Raw genomic sequence first — 24,405 nt, 5'->3', positions numbered from 1 at the left:
ACACTGCTAAATGCAGCCGCTCCCCCCACCCCCTGCCAAGGAAGAAAACTGATGTAAATGTGACTGGCTGCTTTGGGCTGCATTTTTTTTTTTTTTTAACTTTCTTTTTGTAAAGCTGCATCCCATTCCTCCATAGGACTTACCATTTGAAGACTGTGGAGGAACATATAGTTTGGAAAGTAGTGTGCTATTAAAATCGAACCACTGGTTGTTAATGTAATTGCAAAGTAACTTGATTTTAATAGGTTGTTGGTTGAGGGTGGCTGTTTGGCATAGAATTTTGGTTTTAGAGACTGGACGTATAACTGCATGTGTATGAAAATCATCAAATGCCTTTGTTCTAACAAATGGATCCTCTCAATTTAATAAAATTCCTAACATTAAATAATTAGTGTAATTTCTATTTTGAAATACCCAGAGATCAGAAGGGAGACTCCCACAACTTTGACTTTTGCAACATTGTCTTCACTTTGTTGCTATTCCCATTCTATAGTAATGCCTTTGCTTAGTACATTCTCTGGGGGGGAGAGCAGGAGGGTAGAACATCCCCTCTATTACAAAGTTTTCTTTTTAAAAAAAGATTTATTTATTTATTTTGCAGAGAGAGAGAGCACACCTACAAAGGTAATTTGCCTTTGCAGAAAGAGAGCACATCTGGGCGGGGGGAGGGGCAGAGGGAAAGAAGTTGGAGCAGCCCCCTGCTGAGTGCGGAGCCTGAAGTTGGGGTCCATTCCCAGGATCCTGAGCTCATGACCTGAGCGGTAAGCAAGAGTCGGACACCTAACCAACTGAGCCACCCAGGTGCCCCACTATAAACTTTTCCCAAACATTTATATGAATATTTGTTATAAATATAACACATTTTCTCTGATTCTCAAATAATCATCCTTTTTAGTGATGAAGAAACTAAGACCTAGGGTGTTTAAGAGACTTTTTCCCATTCTTTTTGGTCAAACCATATGAAATTGCCACTATGTAGCTTAAAAGTAGTTTAAATACACAGCTTCATATGGAGCTACTTGGAAGTGCCAGGATTCAAACTCCTGTCAGCCATGGTTAAAGTCTGCCTTCCTTCCACTATGCTGTGGCGCTGCCTTACTTACTTATATTCTGTGTTGTTACAAGAATACAGCCTTGTATGCATTACGTACTCAATGTATGTGGTTAATGTCTGTGTTTGGCTTTTTAAAAAATGGATTTAGAGGAAGCACCACAGAGCTATGTTTTGTAACCAGTTTGTAAAGTATTAGATCTCAGTTTTTCCTGCTGCACATTTGGGTGGTTATAAAGGACTATTAGATCCTATCTCTTGTATCATTAATTCCTCTACTCTCTACATATGGTACCAATTTCCCAACATCCAAACAGTGTCCAAAGAGTGATGGGCTCTTCTCAAAACCGGTGAAATCCTGCATCTCTGGCCTCTTCTGCCTGTGTTTTCTCCTGCCAGCGAGGCTTAGCAATTTCACAGCCCTTAAGAAATGACTGAGAAAGCACGTAGGTAATTTGCCTTCAAAATATCCCTCCCCTTTCTTTTCCACTCTACTACCATCTCCTTCCACACTTTAATTCCTTTCCGTGCAACACTTTCTCTCTTCTAGATAATACTTCCAATTTTTGGCCACAGCTGTTTTGCTCACAACCCTACACTGACCGTTTTAAGAACATAGCTGCATATTTTGGAAGAACCCAGGTGGTTTTCATATTGAGTATATCCAAAAGATATGAATTTTGAGAGCAAATCAATGACTGCACAATTTATAGTGTAATTACATAGTAATTACTCAATTTGCTTGTGAACACTGACTCCTCTCCCTGGGTCTTAAACAGATGTCACAGCAGATGCACTTCACTTAAAGGAGAATTCCTATTAACTTCAGCAGTAGTTGGGCTTATTATTGTTAGTGGTGCTGAATTAAATTGGTAAGAGAGGGCACTGTTGCAAACTAGTAGGGCATATGACTCAGACAGGAGAGGGACAGAAGTTGTCACACATGGGAGGGTTCCCATGAGCAAGTGTATCAATAGAGTGTCAGTCTTTCAAAGGACTGATGGATACTTGGCTTTGGGGTTGTGGGACAGTTATGGATAGTAATAACTGAATTTTGTACAGAACTTTCTAGTGTGCAAACTTCTTTCTACCCCCGTTCTCTCATTTGATTATCACTGGCATTCAGGACATAGGTATGAGTGTTCTGAGGCTCAGAAGTTCCCCAGAATCTTGTGGGGGTGTGTGTGATGGAGCCCAAAAGGGCGCCGGGGCTGCCTGGCCCCCAAGCCCCTTCCCTTTTCATTACACCGTGCTGCCTTTTCAAGCCAAGAGTCAGTGCAGTCAACAAATCAATTAGATGCTGCATGTGTTTTTAATCAAATTGACTGACGTCTTGACTTGTTAATTTAAAATCAAAGTGACTGAATTGCTTGTTTGTGAAAATACAGATTAAGAAGCACTTGTTTACTTTTCCTTCAAACTCTGGGTTTTGGTGGTCTAGATTTCCAAAGATTTCAAAACCAACTTTTTGTGCAACTAAGGAGACTGCCAGACATGCACCGGCCTTTTCAACTAAATCTAGACCCACCCTGGGTAATCCCATTGGCAGCATCCTCTCCAAATGTGTAGAACAATGTGCCCATATTGACATGGATGGTTTAAAAGTATGGGCAAGTTTGAAATCAAAGAATGTACAAACACCTCAGTTGAAATCTCGATAGCAAGGAATTACGTGCATATATTTTTGATTTTCCTTTCTACCAACATGTTTATTTATTTGTTTTTTTAACATAACCTGATCCCTATGCCACCCCATTCCAGCTTCGTGTTTGGCCTCATCCAAAACTGGACAGGGGTCTGTTTGGCCCACAGCTTGCCTAGTACTGACCCCTGTTCCCTGCTCTGTAAAAAAAACGTCCAGCCTTTGTGAGGCTTGTCATTCAAGAGGCTGCTCAAGTGGCAAGGGCTCCAGAGAATTTCCTTTGGCTTAGTCTTGAGGGCATTTCCCTGGGGCAGGACTTCCAGATGGTGGTTGGTGACAGAGAGAAATGATCTGGTTGTCTGTCAACAGGACTCCCACACAAATAGAAAGCTTGGCTGGAAAAATCTGCTTTTTCTCTTTCTTCGTGCTTCTCCTTCCTCATAAAAAATTGTCAGCGCTCTCTAGAGATTTCTTTCTCTTTTCTGCTCCTCCTCAAAGACTCTGCAGTAGCTAGCCTTTAGGCCCTTCCCCTGCCTTTCTCATTGTCTCACCTGAAGGAGCTGGCTGCCCCACTGTGTCCTCTCCTTGCTCACCTCTCACGTCACTCACCTTTTCCTTTCTCCTGCTTGGGATCTGTACCTGCCTTGGGAATACTTACCCTCCTAGGGCTTTCTCTTTCTACTATTTCCTGTCCTCTCCTTTCACCTTCCTCCCTCAAGTCTGAGGGTGGTCCTCCCAGACCCGTTCCGCAGGGCCCATCAGTAAGCCAAAGGCCGAGTCTCAGCTGGGGGAGTGGTGGCCATGAGGCCAGTGGAGAAGGGAACAGAGGAGGAGGAAAGGTAGCAAATGAGTCTTGTGGAGAATGGGGGTGAAGAAAGGGAGGTCAGAGTGCCCTGTAGCCTGAAAATGAAACTAATAAGTGAGGCAAGACTTGGCTCTTCTATTCCGCTCCAACTTTATATGTAATACTTTGTATATCTGTTACATTAGAAATCCAATATTAATATAATATAAATTAATACATTAGAAATATTGTAATTAATAATGTAATATGAGAAATAATTTCTGCAAAATGTCAGACATAGTGAAATATAATAGATGCTCAATAAAAGAGGTTGTTACATTATTGTTTTTTAAAGACCTAAAGTGACTCAAATAAATAACTTGGTTTCAAACCATGGAGCAAAACATGGCACTGTACCCTTAGTAAAAGGTTCTGTACTTTATAATAGCTAGATTGTGGCAGTCAATTGTGAGGGATGTCACAGGAAATGTATAATAATAGTTGCCAAGTGCTGAAGTTTGCATATGATTTTGGAGACAAGAGTGTAAATGTAAAGACCTAGATTCCACTCTTAGACATGTACTAGTCTTGAAATATTCTGTAATCTCTAATAGCTCATTGTTTCTTCACCTGTAAAATGAAGGTGCTACGGAACCAACCGCTCATGGTATTCTTTTTTTTTTTTTTAAAGATTTTATGTATTTATTTGACAGAGAGAGATCATAAGTAGGCAGAGAGGCAGGCAGAGAGAGTGAGAGGGAAGCAGGCTCCCTGCCGAGCAGAGAGCCCGATGTGGGACTCAATCCCAGGACCCTGAGATCATGACCTGAGCCGAAGGCAGCGGCTTAAACCACTGAGCCACCCAGGCGCCCCGCTCATGGTATTCTTAGCACAAATGGGATCAGATGTGCAAAGCTCATGATCCAGTGCTTGGCACACAGTCAACACTCAATAAAGGCTGTCCATTGTTGGGTTTCAGTTTTAAAAATTAGACAGATTTAAGTCCATTCTTGTAAAGACACTGATTTTACTCTCTTGCCCTCTGATGAACTTTCCTGGGAGGCAGAAAGGGGTGTGGCTTATAACCCACCTGGAGTGTGTGACCCATGAGGAATTTCTCTCATGTGGACTGTGACAGGAGAAATATTAGGAGCACTACACCTCAGAATATCAGAACAAAAATACCAGAACCCACCAAAGTGGGTTTATTATCAACTGTATGATCTCTGCCTGTTATAGTTCTGGCCATTTCAAATGCCCTTAAGCCATTATTCCACAAGGTTGTATTAGGTAATGTATAAGGCAGTTTATCATATGCTAGACTTATTTCACTAGAGTGTAAGGGATATTTTGTGCTTTTAGGAAAGGTATGAGAAACCATTTGTGGGATCTCAAGTAGATTTTATTAGCGAAGAAGGATTTGTTGATCATATCTTATTATCAGGCATTTTCCAAATGCCTTATTCCTACATGGTTTATGCTAATTCATTTGACCAACATCTACAGAGCATTTGCTACTTTCCCACTCTGGCCTAGGTGTCCGGGAGCCCAAGATGCATTAGACATGTCACAGCCTGGTGAGAAAGCATGGTGCCTTGCACACAGCTGAATAAATATTTGCTGAGGCAACTGGAAAATATATCCTTACTTAATCGTATTTGCTGTTACAGAGCTAAGAACAAGCCAGCCTAGGAGGAAAGGGGAGGGAGCGACTGCTCTGGGTTGCCGCACGTTTGCTGCCTGGAGACGTCTTTACTGTGCTTAAAGATCTCTCTGTGCTGTCTCTTCAGGGCTCTGTAAACTTTACTGAGAAAACCTGCCACAAAAGCCCAGGATAGAGCACTGGGGTGTGGCCAACCTGAACCCCAACTCCTGGCCCTGTGGACCCCTCTTTTCTCTTTTCAACCTAGGAATTGTATACCGTTCTGGTTTCCATTCTAGTCTGTTCAGTGGCCGAGGCCCAGCTTGGGGAGGTCTTTGGTTAGAGCACATCCAAGGCCAGGAACAAATACAGCATTGGAAAAGCAAACTTGGGCAGCAGCCATGCAATGAAGGGAAACTGCCATGTCTGTGGCCAGAGAGAGGGCAGGGGTGAGTGTCACTTGCAGAGAGCTCGCCTCGGCCCTCCACAGCACACAGCTGGATCTGCTTGGCTCCATCCTGCTCATTCTGTCTCAGCCAGGTCCAATCTAGGCCTTCCTGGTCCCTATAGCTTTTTTTTTTTTTTCTTTTTTTTTTTTTAATTTGTTTATTTACAGCATAACAGTGTTCATTGTTTTGGCATCATAGGTCACAAGGCAAGTAAACAACACAGTTAGCACTCAAACCTGGGTTCACACTGTATACCACAGTAGAAGCTGAATTCCCAGCACTTAGTACAGGTCCTAGGAAATAGGCTCTCTTTCTGGGCCCTCTTTCTGGTTTTCCGTTTTCCTTTTATGTCCCTACGATGGTTAATTTTACAGGTCAACTTGGCTGGGCCGTGGTGCCCAGATTATGTGGTCAAACATTATGCTGGATGTTTCTGTGAGGGTGTTTGAGATGAGATTTACATTAACCCAGTGGACATTGAGTAAAGCAGATCTCTATCCATAATGTGGTGGGGGTAGGGCGGGGTAGGACTCCTCCAACTAGATGAAAGCCTGAATAGAACAAAAAGTAGATCTTCCCTGAGCAAGGGGGAGTTCTCTACCCAACTGCTTTTCAGATGAAGAGCAATGCCTGCTATTTCTGCTTTTCCAGCAGAACGCCTTTGGACTCCAACTGTAATTCTTTCCTGAGTCTTCCATCCTGTTGGCCTCCCCACTCAAATTTTGGGCTCACTAATATTCCACTAAGACTCCTTAACATAAAACTCCTCTTGTATATACATCCCTCTTTTCCTTTCAGTCTAAGTTTTGCCTTCCTTCTTTCCTTCCTTCCTCCCTCCCTTCCTTCCAGAGAAAGTGGCAGGGGGAGGGCAGAGCAAGAGGGACAGAGAGAATCTTGAGCAGGTTCCACACCCAGTGCAGAACCCAATGTGGTATTCGAACTCACGACCCTGAGATCATGACCTGATCAGAAATCAAGAGTTAGATGCTTAACCATTGGGGCAACCAGGCACCTCTTGCCTATTTTTTAAGTAAATTTTTCCTGTCCATGGCCTTGAGTGGTAACCATATGTCAATAACTCTCAAAATTATACTCTAGCTCAGATGTCTTTATGAAGTTCCAGACCCAGATATCCAACCGTGTACTTGGCATGTGTTCTTGGATTTCTGAGGAGCACGTGAATGTAGCATGCACGAAGGTAAATTCATGTTTTGCAACCCCGATCCTCTTTCAGGGTTCCCTGTCTCTGGGCAATGTGCCTACATTGTGAAACCCTGTGAAAGAGCAGGAGCCATCCTGAACAGCGCTCTCTCCCTTATCTCATATTTAATCCATCCCCGAGTCTGGCTGATTTCACTTCAGAAACTTCTCCTACGTTTCCTTCTCTCCATCCCCATGGCCACTGCCTGACCTCTCTGTGGGTTTTCTCGGGGTGGTTCCTCCAGTCTTTCCAAGTGGTCCACATGCACATTCTCTGTTTCCCTCCCATCTTTTGTCTTCACACCCACAGCGATCTTTCTAAAAGACAAAGCTAAAGCTGATCATGTCATTCTGTGCTACCACCCGTGCGAAACAATTCAGTGACTTTCTATTGCACTTAGGAAAAGGGTCGGTTCCTAGCATGACTGCAAGTTGGTCCCCAAGGCTCTGCGTGATCTCATTCTGCAGGGTTTCCTCCTTGCTCTCTATACTCCAGCGACTCTTACTCTTTTCCAAATCTTTAAAAATGCTTCCTCACATCACTGGTCTTTTACACCCTCTGTTTTTGTTTTTTAAAAATGTCGAACATTATTCCCAGCCTCTCAGTTCTCGTATCAAGAGTCACTGTGAAGGAGAAATTGTGTTCCATAGACCCTCCCTCAGTTCACACAGATTTTTTTTTTTTGGTCCTATAATCTTGTATTATTTACCCAAACTAATACAAATAAAAATAGCTAAGATTTCTTGAGTATTTATCAAGCTCAGGTGTCCAGGATGATGCTATTTTACAATCATTAAATATTATATAATTAAAAAATAAAACAAAATCTGAGAAGTATGTGATCTTCTTCTTTTTCGACAGATGAGGGACCTGAGAACCTGGGCGGACAGCTGAGTGCATGCGCAGTGTGTGAAGTAGGTATCTGGCTCTCCCACCGAGCCGTGGACTTGGAGTGAGATGAGGCCCGGTCTGTTATTGATCAGCACTGTTAGAAGACTGCCTGACCTATAGAATATGTTTAATACCTACTTATTGATTGAAATAATGTTAAATATTTGAATGAGTAATGAACTAGGACCCATTTTAATATGAGAACGGCATATCCCTTTCATTCTCCACTCTGGTCACCTATGAGGTTATTTAGAAAACTCTTGACAGTTGCTTACAAATGAGGAAATGGCATCCCCAATGCTTGAGATGTTTTAGAGTACCCTGTACTCTTCATTTTGATGACCAATTGCTCCTTTCCCAAATGAGGCAGCTATTTGGTTTAATTTTGCCCACAGTGAAGGATGATTTTATTTTATTTTTTATGTATGTATGTATGTATGTATTTATTTACTTATTTATTTTGGGTGCCAGTCCTTCTAGGGCTTCTAAAACAGAGGGAGTCACACACATAGACTCATGCTTACGCAGTGTTAGGTAAGCCCGCATAGCTGCTATAATGAATAAACCCTAAATTTCCAAGCTTTGCTGATAGTTATTTCTTATTTGTGTAACAACCTATTAAGGGTATTCCCAGTTGGCCAGACAGCCTTCTACCTGGTCATCTAGGAGCCCGGCTCCTTCCATCCCTGGGGGCCCCATACAGCATCAGGGTTGAGTGAGCATGGAGAAGGCACACCTACGTCCTAAAATTCCTGGCTCCCGGATGAAGCATGTCGCTTCCACTCATATTCTGTTGTGAGAAAGTCATCGTGTGGGCATACCCAATTATAAGGAAGAAAAGGAAATGCTGTCTTGTTTCATGTCCAGGAAGAAAAGAGAGAAAACACATTTGAGTGAGTCAACCGGCTGTCTTTGCCCTAGCTCCCATCTCTATAATACAAAGCAGAGACATGTTTTAAGATTAGTACAAAGTGCTCTGGCAGATGCGACGATAGAGCTCAATTTTAATTTTAATTTTAATTTTAATGTAATTTTAATGGTGAATATCTTAAAGACCAGTGGAGGAGAGGATTTTGAGTGGGTCTTGAAGGAAAAGTAAGTTGTTGATAGAAAGAGATCCTAACAATTGTAACCAATAATGTCATAAGCCAGGAGACAATGCGGGTAAGAGAAAAATAAATGCCTGTGTCTTGGTCTTTGTGTATATACCTCAGAAATTATTTTAATAACCTCTTTTTTCTGATTTTCCTGAACTCCTTCTATAAGTAATTATTTTTTTTAAAGATTTTATTTATTTATTTGTCAGAGAGAGAGAGAGAGAGAGAGCGAGCGAGCACTGGCAGAGGGAGAAGCAGACTCCCTGCCGAGCAAGGAGCCCGATGTGGGACTCGATCCCAGGATGCTGGGATCATGACCTGAGCCAAAGGCAGCTGCTTAACCAACTGAGACACCCAGGCGTCCCCCTTCTATAAGTAATTAAATAACAAACAGAATTACCCCCCTCCACCATGAGTATCTTATCCCTAATGTGAAAATATGAAATAATTAGAGGGTGTGCTATGTAAGAACTTTAATGTCATGGAAAACTTCTCTTTTCAAGACTGTGCTAATTATACAGGATGAGGCTAAACAAAGGGAAGATGTACAATTATCAGAGCACAACTTATTACAAGCAGCTCTGTTTAGAGACTCTTCTGAACCTTGCTATGCAATAAATGAAGAATGATCTAGTATTTATCTTTTAGAGGACAGCTCTGGAGATCACAGAAATGCAAGGCTGGGCTACTCTGGAGAGTCATAGCACACACTCTAGTCTAAGTGGTAGAGAGGAAAGAGAAGGGTCTTTAGATGGGGAAGACCTCCATTCCTTCCTGTTCTGCCACTCACTGGCTCGATGATCATAACCTTTCTGGGTTACTTCCTCCTGTATGAGGACCACGTCACATAGGAAAACACTTAGCACTGAGCCTGGACTATATTAAGGACCCCGTTTTTATTTTAGATCCATTTCCCTTCCTTTCTCCTACTTTTCTTTTTCTTAAGCAGGATTTCATTCACCTCAATAAAAAATCCTTAAGACTTTAAGAACTGTACAAGAATGACTATAATATCAGCTGGATGTACTTCCTCTAAATCTACCAAACTTCAATAAAGGCAGTTATAATATCTGTGGCTCTATCTGAGCAGTGTCAAGGATAAAGAAATACCTTAGTTGTCAAATCCCAGGAGGACTGACTCAGCTCTTCTTTTCTTCCAAAGAAGATAAACTGCATCTCGTGCAATTTGCTTTTTGCTAGGGGGTTTTTGTTTTGTTTTCAAACAAGATCTTCAGTGCAAAAGATAATCTCTCACACATATGCATTAAAGGAGCTCTGGTGAGTCCCACAAAAGTTGGGGCGTTTCCCTCAATTCTGTTGCCAGAATATTAGAAATCGATAGGAAAAGCCGAGAGCTTAAAAATCGCACAATATTACATGTTATTCAATCGCAAAATGCTGTGGGCTTCCCAACCTGAGCCTCAGCTCGGCTGTGAATGGCCTATATACTCAAGTGCATCTTCGTATTGATTGAAAGGATAGAGGCCCTCAGCTCCTGAGAAGGCATTAGGATTGCATTATCATATCAATAGCCCACATGCAAAAGTTCTCCATAAAAAATGATCATAATCCAGAGGCAAGAGATAAAATATGAGAGTTTGATTTGTGTAAACAAATCAAAAGCATTTAAAGTCAGCTACTTAATCTATCTCCAAGCATTGCCAGGAATATAAATATCAGAACAGCCTCAGAGCCAGCACAGGCAAAGAGTTGAGAGAGTAGGAGGAACGCTAAAGATTATTTGCTACTTTTTCCTGACTTACTATAATCCAGCCATATTGACCTTCTTTCAGTTCTGTGAACCAGCCAAGCTCAAGGTCTCTTAAAGCCGTTGTAAATAAGTCTTCTGGCCTCTTCAGAAATGCCTCTTGTAATAGTCAGGATTGTCTCTGTTAAGCTGCATTAACAAAAAGCTTCCATATCTCAGTGGCTGAAGACAATAAAAATTTGTTGTTTGCTCCTGCTATATGCTGTGTATGTCCAGGGTGGGTTGGTTGAGGGGGCTTTGTTCTCTGAGGTCACACCTGTCTGTCCCAGGTGAAGGGAGCAACCACATCTTGGCCACATCCCATGTCAGAATGCCATAGGGACAGGGAGCTGGAGTGACGTCAATTAGATGCCCCAGCATGGAAGAGACACATATCATCTCTACACACAATTGATTGGCCAGACCAACTCCCATGGCCTCATGGAATCTCAGTGTGAATAAGACAGCACAATCCCGTCACATGCCTGGAAAGGGGAGGGACTGGGAATAGCCCTTCTGCCTCTCACACCTGCCCTGACTACCTTTAGGAAGCTAGTTCCAGCTCTTCGCTGTCTGTGCTTAGCCCTTGTATTTTCCGTAGTGCTTATCACAATATGTAATTGTATTATTTATTTCCTGCTATCGTTCTAATCATTTTCTTTCACTGAACTCTAAGATCCCTAGGAGGAAGGACCCCATTATGAGGCAAACTCCATGAAACAGTTTTCCCAAGTGGTCAATTTGCCTAATATATTTAAATACTGGATATATTGGTCTTGAGTTTGGACAGCCCTTATGGTGTTAGGGTCCTGTCTCTTAGTCGATGTCCCTTTTAGTTGTGTGCTGATGCCTCTCAATTACTCCTTATCAGAGGATCCCCTCCCTACATAACAGCTGGGGCAAAGGCAAAGACAAAACGAGACTTCCTTCAAACGCTGTTATCAAGCAAACTGGAAAACTATCAATGAAAACGTCATCGGAATCTCCAAAGGTGGTAAAACCTAACCTACCCAGTGCAAATTGCTATGAACCTCGCAAATAATAAAAAGAAGAAAAAAGTTTGGTGAACTGGCATTTTGTTGCAGTTGTTTTAGGCAAATGAATTTGTAGGGAATTAGCTCAACGCTACCCACCTACCCCGACTCACAGAACCTCACCATCCAACAGAGCCTGGTGTTTAGAAGGCAACCTGAAATACCTGCCCATTTCACGGGCAAGGCAACTGTAGATATTGGCCCAGGTCACAGAGGGGATGGTGAAAGAGATAAAAGTATGATTCAAGTTCCCTGGAGCCACCATGGGCCTCCTTTCCTGAGTCGCACTCCAGGAAGGCTGCAATCATTTCTATAAACTTATTAGCACTCTATTCAGGGCCAAAAGTTAGCCTATGAAGGAATATTCTGAATATTTGTCTTGAGTTTTTATCCCTTTAAATAAAAATATTTTAACAATTACTTGTTATTTTGGACACTTTTTATAACTATTCCATTATTTTCTATATAAAAAGACTATTATTTCCAAGCGAAATAAGAAATAATTGAAGCACAATTGCCTGTGGGACAAGGTTATTTCAGCAAAGAAGTTTTAAGAATCAATTAGCTATAGCCTTGGAGAAATGGATTTTTAAATAGGCATTGTCTCAGGTCACCTAAGGCATATATTTAGTTCGCCGATGTTTCATCTTAAAAGAGGCCACCACTAAAATCAGTCAAAGGTTTTGTAGGCAGTTGTAAATACGAATTTTTTTTTAAAAAGGCCATCCTTTTTTTGCTTGCATTTTTTTCCTCTTGGATCATTCAGGAACTAGGGTTATTTCATGGCTCACGGCAAGGGTTACTTACATGTTATAGCATGTAAATAGTAATGAAAGAAACAAACTAAAATTTTCTCTTTCCTCATTAGTCCTTAGATATTGATTTCTGCTTTTATAGCATCGCTGTTATTTTTTCCCCAGTGATGGACTGCGTAACTGAGCAGTGCCTTCTCTTACCTGTTGGGCCAAGCTTGCCGGCGTGGACTCCTTCTTACCGCAGCTGCTGGGCACAAGGCATGGTCTCAGTTTGTCTGATTTGCAGCGGCTTGTGCCAGGAGAAGCTGCTGCTTAGCAAACTGCAGGATCCTGTGTAGATAGCCAGAAGAGAGAAAACTTTAGAAGCAGTGGAAGTTAATCAGCCTCTGAATTCTGCCCCTTAAGAAACAAAAGACTTGTAATTCAGGCTCTAAGTACAAGACACAAAATGGCATATGAGTAAGCACTGAATGCAGGTTGATCAGATGAGAAAAATAAGGAACACATGAACCAAGGGAGGTTGGAGCTGGTCCCAGGAGTGCAAACACATGTGCTCCAAGACCAGGTGAGGGGCATCGATGAGGATGAGGGGCAGGCTGGGTGTGAGACCACAGGGAAGGTGGGAGGGCTCTGGCGACCTGGTCATTCCATGTCCCAGTTTAGAGGGGAGCCAGCACTCCCATCCGGCTGAGGGTTTCCATTGATGCCATAAAAAAAACCAGAACCGATGATGCTACAACTGGAGATTTTCAAAAGAAGACAGAAATGAGGATTTTCATGTAGAAAATCTCTCATTTTGTACTGTAGAATTAAATTAAGCAAAACTTTGTGCAGGTCGAACAAGGCTGAAGCCAAAGGCTCCTGCAAGGTCAGGGTTAGCTCATGGGTGGCAGTCTTGTACCTAAGATCTAATGCAACATCCTCAATTTCCAAATAATGAGACGCTGTTCCAGGGGCTGATGCAAACGGCTGCTGGGGGGGGGGGGGGGGTGGGGGGTGGGCAAGTACTCAGCTAGTTAGTGGCAGAGCTGGGGCTTCTGAGCACAGGTACCTTCCCTTTTACCCACAACCTTTCACTTTCACTTGGGGCTACCCTGAGACTGGCTGCATCTGCAGTCAAATGCTCTGCCACTGAGCTATACCCCCGATTGGCTGCATCTGAGCAGATCTGTTGACATGACAGACTGGAGGCCAACTAGCAGCAGGCTTCAGTTGATCTGAGCCTTGGGTCTCAAGTTGCATTTGTATAAAACTTCATACAAAGAGGCATAATTTTCTGTTCTCACCAATCACGTTATATGAGTGCTGGATAAAGCTGGGTGACTAAAATAGGATGGTCCCTCATAGGAAATAAGACTCTGACTGCAGGCATGTGTTTGGGGTGGTGTTTAAGCCGTGTGGCCAGATATGAAGAATGGCAGTGCTAGGGATATGGGAAGAGGCATGAGGGGGTCCCCCTGAATCTACCTGCTGGCTCCGGTTTCCATTAAAAGTCTGCTCTTTATACAAGAGGCAGTGTTGTGTGACGGCTAAGTGTAGGGGCTGGGTTGAAATACTGACTCAGCTGCTTACTGTGCCTTAAGCGCTCTAGGTCTCATGTATAAAACTGTGATAACACGACCTGAATCATAGAGTTGTACTGAGATGTAAATGAATCAATACAGAGAAAATGCCTAGAATTGTATTTGCACCAGGTAGGCGCTCAGTAAATGTTAGTATTTGTAACATACACCAACATTTATTGAATGCCTAATGTATACTAATGTCTATATTTATTATCTGTGAGCATCACCACAATCCTCTTTGCTTTATATTATTTTCTTAAGTTTAATAATGAGAAAAACCCTGACCTTGACAGACGGTATCTTGTCTAATTTCACCCTGGTAGGTAGCAGAGCCAGGGTTTGAAACGAAGTCTACCTAGCTTAACCATTTGTTTAACCCACCTGTCCAGTGCCTTGCTAGTGCTCAACTAGAGATACTCGTCAGATCTTTGAGGGGAGAAAAAGCCAACTTTGGTCAAACACCAAATACTTATCAAGTCAAACACCAAAGAAAAGGAGTCCTAAAGCAAGCAATCAAAAGCACCGCAATGCTTGATAAAATCTTCTGCCTTATGTGAAAATGTACTGTTCTAGAATGGGAGAGTGCCATGTGACTGAGAGTAAGACAGGAGAGCATGCGGTCAAGTTTTAGTGTGCATAAACCCTCACGCTTACCCTTTAAAACGCTATGGCTCTTAATAGATTAATAGTGATAAATCAGGGGCGCCTGGCCGGCTCAGTCAGTAGAGCACGTGACTTTTGATCTCGGGGCCGTGAGTTTGAGCCCCACATTGGGGGTAGAGATTACATAAAAATAGATAAAAATAAAAACAAATCTAAAAAAAAAATAGTGAGAATTCAAGTTCCATGGAGGTAGCTTTTAGGAATTGAAACACAACTTGGATATGGACATTGGGAAAATTACATCTGGAAGATTTACTTTAGCATCTAAAAAAATTCCTCATTTTTACAAAATGATTATTTTCTATGCAGAAAAAGAATGGACTAAAGCATAAACATTTACTAAAGTATATGAAGCATGACTATGAAGCATCTTATGTAAAACATTATTGAATGAAGAAAAGGATGCAAGGAATAAAGGAAATGAGCATTTACTGACTGCTAACATGAGCCAGATCCTATGCCAGGTAACTTTGTATACAGTTTAGAATTTACCGAATGAAAAATAATCAAACAGGGCCAAAATAGGTGTAGAAAGTCTGTGTATGGCCAACTCAATTTCTCATGGGTAGATATTTGCATTTATACATCTCAAATCTTACTTGAACCTAACTCCTTATCTTGATGGCCCATTCTGTTTAGTTGTTTATGATACATACACAAAAGATAAATATAATTAACTTTAGCCAAGCAACCGAAGGGGGGGGTATCTTTTCAACCAAAATATTAAATTGTCATCGGTGCTAGGGGAATACAAACTAGGAAACATATAGATGCAGAATTTCTCTACTTTAGGATGAACATTACCCTAAGAAATAATATCTGCTTTCAGCAATAATATAGAAAGCAGGAATATACTATATAAAACAAGATGAAGAATATAAACCACTTTCTCCCATTTGATTTCTAAAGTATAATTTTAATATTTAAGTTTGAGGCATAGCAACTTTATAGAATTTAAAATGCATCCACATCCAAAAGTTGGTTTTGGAATACAAAACAATATTTCAAAGTCAAACAGAAATGAATTTGTTCATTATCTACTCTTTTGGATAATTGCCATTATTGCTATTTCTCCTTGGGCAGATAATTGAAAATTGACTATATAAATTGTTGTGTTTTTCTGGGGAAATAGCCTAGACTAAAAATTGGTCACCCACCTCTTAATCTAAGTTACAGTTTTACTAGGCCTAAAAATAATAGCTACTCTAGTGCATTATTCTACTATATCTCATTACTATCTTCCCTTCTTTTTAGTTTCATATGGTAAAAAAGAATTCTGGGGGTGCCTGGCCGGCTCAGTTGGTAGAACATGCAACTTTCGATCTCTTGTCCTATAGACGAGTTGTGAGTTCATGCCTCACACTGGGTGTGGAGCCTACTTAAAAAAAGAAAAAAAATAAAAAGAATTCTGCCCATGCCACTTTTGTCTAAGGAATCACATTTGTTTTGTGTGTCTCTACATGAGAGTTAGCTATGAAGTATTTGAGTGACAGAATAGGGGAAGGAAGGTAGTGATAATATTTGGACATGAGATTTTGTCTCCCCAGTTTTGCTGCAGCCCACTTTGTGGCAACGGAGGGATTGGCACTGTGAACCTCTAGTGTCAAAATCTGGCCACATTTGATCCTGGTTTGTATGTGGTCTATCTGCAACCAAGGACTTGAATAAAGACTGACAGAACAAAAGAGAAAATGGGGCACCTAGGTAATTTCTGCCTTTGGCTTGTGTTGTGATCTCGGGGTTCTGGGATTGGGCCCCACATTGGGCTCCCTGCTTGGTGGAGAATCTTCTTCTCTCTTTCCCTCTGCCTCCTCCTCCCTGCTCATGTTCTGTCTCTCTCAAATAAATGAATAAAATCTTAAAAAAAAAAAAAGAACAAAACAGAAAGAGCTGCTGCGTGGGCTATTTATTAATTTACCAAGGTAAGTTCTGTGAGTTATTAGGAAACTAGGTGGAGTTAGTAGCTGATCTATTTAGTTAATGAACTGAGGACAGAACAGGGTTTTCATCTCTAAGTTTCAATGATTGCAGACTTAATTTTCCATTTCTCTTGTCACAGGCTGGATTGCTAGGAAAGAGACCTTGAGACTCCGATATCCACACAGGAAGTTTACTGGATCATGTATTCGGGGAGTGACACCCATGCCACGATGGGAGGGGAAGGGAGAAAGCAAGGGAGAGGTCGAGCTGTGATGTAGTCACAGGGAGGCCCAAGTCCATGCTTGGACTGCTGTAACTCCTGCTGACTGGGTCTTCCCTAATCTACACAGACTATTGTTCTAATCCCAGGATTTCCAGCCCTGCTGCTTTGTTAGTGGTCTTTATTGTTGCCTTTCTGAAAAGGGCAGCTGAGTTCCTTAGAAACAGAAGGAGCCCTACGAGATACAACTCAACGATTTGACCATCAGGGCCTCAGTGACAAGGTGATCAAAGGAACAGGCACTGACGATGCTCCAACAACATCCGGGATAAAATACTTAGGGAAAAAAAGCCAATGGAAGTGATTTTGTTTAAGTATGTCCATTTCTTTAGGTGCAAACATGGTCATTCATACTAATAAATTAGAATGATAAAAACAGCGGCATGTCTTTGTTTCATGAAGTCACTAAATATTTCTGGAGGCAGTTTAGGTTGTATACCGTAAGGTGGGAGAAGATTTTCAGTGTATTAACCCAGCCACACAAAGAATTTCAATTAACATCATTCCAGCTTTTTTTTTTTTTTTAAGTTAATTCCTAGGAAAGATGAACAAAGCCATTTTCTGCTTACAAATACCAACGTTGTTAGGAAAAGAGCTAGTGTGAGAGACTTCACCATTGGCTGGGGTAGAAACTTTCTGGGGGACCATTCTGTACAAAGCTGCATGTCTACTGGAGTTTTTTCTTCTTCTGAGTCCTTTACTCCAAATATGAAGACAATAGGGAGACCCAAGATTTGACAAACACAGAGAGACTATACAGAAACTCCTCTCAGCTTTGCCCCTTATATCCTACTTGAAATCTTGGCACCGTAGATTTTGCAAAATATCACTTAGGCATCTGATTTCAGAAAAAAACAAAACAACAATAGACTTCAACAGAGGAGAACGTGCCATGATTTTAGTGCATGAAGCTAGAATCTCGAAACGCAGTAAGAAAAATGTGGATGATTCTAAAATTCAGTGATTAAAAAGTGACTCAGTATTGACTGTCTCCATTCCATCATCTGCCACGTTTCTGTAACAGGAATCAAAGCAGACAGGAAGTGAGATTTCCAAATACCGTTCTTTCATGACATAAACCACTGGGCATAAACTCTGTCTTATACATCATAATGTAAGCATGGAGGCTTGTACCTGATAGGAGCTCAGACTCTCTCAATATCTTGATCTTAGATGAACCGATAAAATATGGCTACAGCCACGCTGTGGATTCTAGAATCAGCTTCTTTTTTTTTTTTTTAATTTTTTTTTTTTCTTTTTTACAGATAGAGAGAGAGAGAGAGAGAGAGAGATTACAAGTAGGCAGAGCAGCAGCCAGAGAGGGGAGGAAGCAGGCTCCCCGCCAAGCAGAGAGCCCGATACGGGGCTCGATCCCAGAGACCCTGAGATCATGACCTGAGCTGAAGGCAGAGGCTTAACCCACTGAGCCACCCAGGCGCCCCTAGAATCAGCTTCTTAATTTCTCTCCTGTAATAGCCACTGTTTTAGTCAACAAAACTATTTTCTATTTTCGTGGTATTCTACTAGGAGCTGGAAATACAAAAGAACTCATATCCTTCTTGAGAGAGATAAAAGTCAGACAACGAAGTATAGTAATGGAGATACTGAAATACAAAGGAGAGATCCTGAGCAGTGTGTGTGTGTGTGTGTGTGTGTGTGTGTGTGTGTGTGTGCATGCGTAGACCCTCCTTGGTGTGTGGTCAAATGCATTTTTCTCTTGAATGAGGTGTTCAGGACACTGAAAATTAGGAGCAGTAGCTCTACTTGTTCTGACTGAAAAATATGAACACAGTTAATGTTTCTGTTAGTGAAATAGGGGACACTGTGAGGATAAAGGAATTTAGCATACAGCCCCAAATCACATGGCCTGTTTTTCCTGATTTTAAACTGAAATACATGGGAGCTAGTCTTTTAACAGTTCAACAATATTTTTATTTTCCTTTTAAGAGCAATTCACATTACTAGGTCTTGGGGATTTAAAGAAGCATGAAGAAAATCCAAGTTGTTTTCAAAGTCTTATTAAGAAATTCCAAATACCTAGTACACTATGAGCTTTTTACAAGTTTGATATAACTTTGTGATAATTTCCAGGAATACGAATGTCCTAAGGATTGTTTACTTATAAAAATTTAGCCTGTATAAATGAGTTGCTTCACAAATGATTTTGGTACAACATGAACTTACCTTTATAACAAGCAAACACAGAACAATGGAGTAGATCCTTGTTTACGTTTGGCTGTCAAACTTTTTAGCTATGGTTTTATCTCTGCCTTATTAGGTGCCAAAGTTGGTTCTGAAAATTAAGACCATTCTAAAGTATGCATGCAAAGAAATTCTGCAAAGCTTGCATGTTAACTGAGTCAACTACTGTCTTGCTGGATTTTTCAGGTCATGCTCCACATATATTGCAAATACTGTTATAGTAAATCATGCCACGTAAGCTCATGGAATTTGAACATGACTGCTGATTTTGAACATGACTGATTTGAACATGACTGTCTGCTGTCAGTTAGTTCCAGTGAGATCTCAGTGTGCCCTATCTGTGGGCAGTTGCTTTGCTTTTTTTTTTTCTTTCTTTCTTTTTCTATAGGCATTTTATTCTAGATCAGTCTTCTTAGGAATGGAAATGGCATCTGTCACTAGAGATAATGGGTGAGAGAATAGGCCGGTGTCCGTATAAATACATCACCACCATTTAAAAAAAAAAATAGCAAAACAAAACCAATAGTCCAAAGTGCATGCCCTTAGACAATCAAAGCAGCCACAGCACCTTTTAATTCAAAGGGTAGCATCCTGCCTTGACATGTAGGTGGAAAGCGCTCCTCCTCCTGATTCAAGAAGTTCCCCACCATACCCAGGCACATTTAATGCAGATGCCAGCAACCATATTGACCAGAGAGAGGCATGACAGAGAACCCGCAGCCACTTCTGCGGAGGGTGAGAAGGGCGGGGGGGCGGGGGGGGGGACTTACAGAGAGGTCACCTTTGTTTGTAATGGATCATTCTGAATGGAGATGGCTGTATTCCAAGATCAGTGAGACTTGCTGAAGTTGTGGTATGGCAAGCAATAGGTCCATGTGGGAGCAGTGCATCTTTTCTTCTGAAACATAAAGCTTTCTCTTACCCTAGGTTTGATGGGTACTTAGATGTGCAAAAAAAAAAAAAAAATGCACATCTGTTACTTCCAAACTGGACACATATTCCTTAGTAGACCTTCCAAAGGAACGGGAAGTAGAACCTGCCCCTCTTAAAGTGTTTTCATGCCTTGGCAAACTTGTAAAAGAAATAACTTCTTTTCACTCATGTGAAAAAACACAAGTTCTTTTATTTGGAAAACAAAAATAGGTGAAGCCTATAGACTAATGATCTCATAGAAGGACTAAATTTGAATTTCAGACACTTAAGAAATAGGTTCCTAGAAGAAAGCTTACAATTTTCACTATAGTTCTGTGACATGAATGCTATTTTATACCTGCTATTTTAGTACTTTGATTAATGCTATTTTTTTTTTCAAGGTTTGCTATCCAGAATGCCCTGCTTCTTAAAGGTCCTGGAAGTCACCCGCATCTCACACCTTTGACAGTAAAATCATCTGGGCTGCTTACTGCTCTCTTGCCTTGAACTTGTCTGATATTTAAGCATCCCACTCTGTCGCTGAGAACAGGGTGGGCGAGCTACACCCTCACGTTTTCTTCTTATGTTATTGCTTGATTTCTTTGCAGGAGGAAGCTGTATGCTTTAACTGGACAGATACAGGAGAAAAACTATTTTTCTCCGAAGATAACAATCAACGACCTTGGGCAATAGGTGCAGAGCTCTCCAAACTTCTATTTAAAAATTATCTGATAAACTTCCTTTGGATCTATGTGGTGTTTTCTTTCTGTGGGGCAAGAAGTGGGACCTACTAAGCTTAGCAAGCTTAGCTGGATGTTACTTAAACTGTGGGCAGTAAACACAGATGTGCTCTGTAGTGCACAGATAACTGGAATGATCAATTTTACAGTTGAAAGTTACATTAAGAATTACCTGATCCTTATATGCATTAAACTTAGTGCAACTATAGCCCCAAAGATGCAGTCCTTCTGTTCCTTCCATTAAAACCTTCTTGGTCTGGCTCTTAAAAATCAATCCACTCATTTTTCTCTTTCAATGAAAAATAAAAAAGAAAATTTGAAAAAAAGTCACAAATCAGGGCAACTGTGTGTGTACTCCTTGTAATACATTTCCCCTGGAAAAAAATGGTATTAAGTACAAAAGGACCTTGAAATATGCCTTCATTAAAGTAAAATACAGCTCTTGCCCAGGCTAAACGCATACCTAGACCCGCCCACTACTCCATGGGATCATGACATGTATAATGGAATGAGGGTGTAAATAGGTCATTCAGAGTGTACTTTTTTTTTTTTTTTTAAGGCATTCCTTGGGGGTTTTGGGGTAGATGTACTGCATGTTCTTTCATTTCTGAAGGCTTTGTGCAGGGAGCAAATGGAGCTCACTATGCTGAGCAAAGCCACCTGCTAAAGCTCAGAGATGGGTAAGTGATGGCAAGCCCGTGCCCCCTAGGCCCCCAAGGTCCTGCCAGGGGCACAGGCATCAGCCCATTTCCTTCTCTTCCTTACCTGGAAGATGCAGTACCTGAAATCATGCAGAATCAAATAATGTATGTTCTGAAATCAATAGAGCTAACAGCATTTGTGAGCTCTCGAGGATGATAAAACACCACATATGCCCACACTATACCACCGCAGCAACAGTTTTTATTTTTGTAAGGCAATTATCAACTTATGGTATAAATGATTACAGTATTTGAGATCCAAGATCCTTGGAAAATCTGATGTTGCAATCAAAACATAATTGAGCTATTTTGGAATAGAAAGCCTATTTGCTCTTCAAAACACGTAAATATCTAAAAATTAAGTGATGACCCATTTAGAAGTGTTGCTTCACTGCAGTCTTTTAAGGATTTACTTTAAATGAACTGCCTTGCTTGATGGAAAGTTTCTGTAGTCTGATGCTGTTAGCTCCCAACCTGGGGTGTGTGTCTGTGTGGGGGGGTGGGGGTGAGTGGATGTGGTCAGCATTGATGAATTAATTTTCATCATGGGATCTGATCCAAAAATCCATCTCTACACCAATCATTATTTGCAGCCTAAATGAATCATGTCTGGTACATATAGGTACTATTATTTTTTTCAAATGTGTAACTATGCCCTGGTGATAAGAAAAATGTGAATTCATTTCAAGGTGTTGTAGACTTCCCTGTAGATTTTTGTTTTTCCTATTTTTCAATCCATGGTTTATAAAGACAGAGCAATTACCTACGGGCAATCACAACATTTCAAATGTTAAGAGTGAGTTCTTATTCCTGGGTCAGATGCACTGCAGTTAATGTATTTCAAGGGTTGCTGATAAAATAGTTACAAGAGGGACTTGCTAGAGACATGTAATATAATGGGGATATGATGGATATAATTGAATTTTCAACTATGAATGAGTCCCATTAGAAGAATCATTAAACCATTTGGTTATATTAAGTTTAAATGTTTAGGCCTAACCCCAAAATAAAACAAGAAACAATGACTAGTCATTACCCCTAGGGATAGAAGTGGAATGGTGGGAACCGCCAGTGCAAAGGAGTTTACTCTAGTCTCTCTGCCTCTAAATTGCTTCCATGGTTGACAACGGATATGAATCCAACTACTACCTTATATTTTAAAACATGGTTAAAATACAAACATCTGCATATAATGAGAGCAGCAGTCTCATTGAAGCCCAGGGAGGTGCTGGCTGCTGGGTGCCTCCCACACAGCCACTCTTTTCCATTAAGCTTGCATTAGAAGGCTGAGAATTATTTCTCTTTCTTTGTAACTCTGGAGTTGACAGTGATGTTCATCACACTTTAAAGCCCCATGCTGGGCACTGGGCTGCACACTTGCTATGTCAACACGTCCATGTGTTTGGGGCTACGGGACTTACAGCCAATTCCCATGCAACTGTGTCTTGTGCTACAACTGCCTCTGGGTGCAGAGAGAAAAATGATTCTTGACTCCTGCCACCAAATGTGTTGAGACCCCCCCAGGAGCATTTATGAAATCCCACTTTGTCCTCTACCAGGAGGAGACTCCAGCTGGCTGCTCCATGGTGTCTTCTCACGAGAACTCTGTTAGAGCTGGTATTGGGTGTAAGGAATGCCCAAGGATCATGGGATATTGAATGCACGCAGACTCAAAAAGCTGTAGCAAATTCCATGCAACCCTTGCTAATATGGCAAATTAATCTAAAATACTTTAAATTATGTCCAAAAAAATGCTGTCATGCTAAATTACCCCAAGTTAAGTGTTGTCATGTTGTATTATGGCATGGCATGGATTCAGGTAGCTCATTGTAGCAAATAAAAACATTTATTTCCTTCAGGGAGATTTCATGGAAAGCAGATGCACTGTTATTTTTTTCTAAGAACTATAGTCCAATTTTAGTAATGCATATGTGAAGTGGATAAAACATCACAAATATAAGATTCCAGGTTTTTTTTTTTTTTTAATGCGTAAGCTAGATCTTTAAATTTTAACTATAGCCTGGGGGAAGTGAATTATTTAAATCTAAGGTTCACATTTTCTCTTCTGTCACCCACGTCTACAATGATTTTCCTTATTCATTCAAAGGGAGGATAAACAAGATGGGGTGATTTTCCTAACTGTTGGCTTTTTTTGATTTAGGACCAATATATACCAACTGGCTTTTTCCCCACTATTGTCCTTAAGGACGTAATCAGAGCCTCAGGCCCTGATCTTTGCAGTAAGTGTACTGAAAACTGTATTTTATGCTCATATATACATATATATGTATCAAAAGAATCATATATATTAGAGCTAATAGAAATTTTATTGAAACTATATTATATAGAGTTTTTATTTTCTACTCCTTCCATTCTATCATATCACATAATATGATTATTATATACAACATGATATATGTATGATTATATAATCTAACCAAGAGCTGCCAGCACACTAACTTATTCATGTGTTTGGCTGTTTCACCGTTTCACCCTTTGAACTTCTGTCATATAGAAATAACTTGCAACAAGTATATTCAGTAAATGGCTATTTTGAATCAGCTTTTCATATATGGTTTCTAAATTCAGGTCCAGAGGATGTCTCCTTCCTGCAGATTCTTTCTCTAGACTCCAACACTCAAAGCTCAGTGAAGTGAGGGCCCCTAGATTAGGACATAAAAGCTGTGGACCTAAGTTCTTCCTGGTCCGTGAGGACTCATCAGGGACGGGTCTCATTCACACAATTGCCCAGACCCACGCACAAAGACAAGGATCAACAGATTTCTTTGGCTTCTCAACAGAAGCCTCTCTTCTGTGAGGGTGAAAAGATAAGTTTAAATAGAGTGTGAGGTCAAATTGTTTCCGGGGCTTTTCAATATTAAGAATAATTCTAAAGTTTCAAAATTTATGGTTAGGTAGGGATGCCAAGTTGCAGATAATACTTTTAGTGTATTTACCACTCTCATTTCCGTTTGGGACTTGTATTTACATATTTTTATGTTTTGTTTTGCTTTTGCTCCATTGAGGAAGTTTAGGGGGAAGGTTTGAATGAGGATGGGGTGACAGTGGGTTGTAGGGGAGGATGCTACCGGTAGCAGTTTTCCCTTTCTAAACATTTGATTTACTGGT

General features: G+C 40.9%; 1 protein-coding gene across 2 annotated transcripts in view; it reads right to left on the bottom strand.

Annotated features, from left to right (window-relative positions):
- B3GALT1 (beta-1,3-galactosyltransferase 1) overlaps positions 1 to 24,405 on the bottom strand; it is a 531,881-nt gene that overhangs the window by 27,375 nt on the left and 480,101 nt on the right. For both annotated transcript variants that reach the window (XM_046018064.1, XM_046018065.1), the window contains one exon: positions 12,495 to 12,623. The gene's annotated coding sequence lies outside the window, so the exon portion shown is untranslated. The remainder of the gene's footprint in view (positions 1 to 12,494; positions 12,624 to 24,405) is intronic.

This window comes from Meles meles, chromosome 9 (assembly GCF_922984935.1).
Source record: "Meles meles chromosome 9, mMelMel3.1 paternal haplotype, whole genome shotgun sequence".
Lineage (NCBI taxonomy): Eukaryota > Metazoa > Chordata > Mammalia > Carnivora > Mustelidae > Meles > Meles meles.
This window is presented reverse-complemented; position numbering and strand designations above follow the sequence as displayed.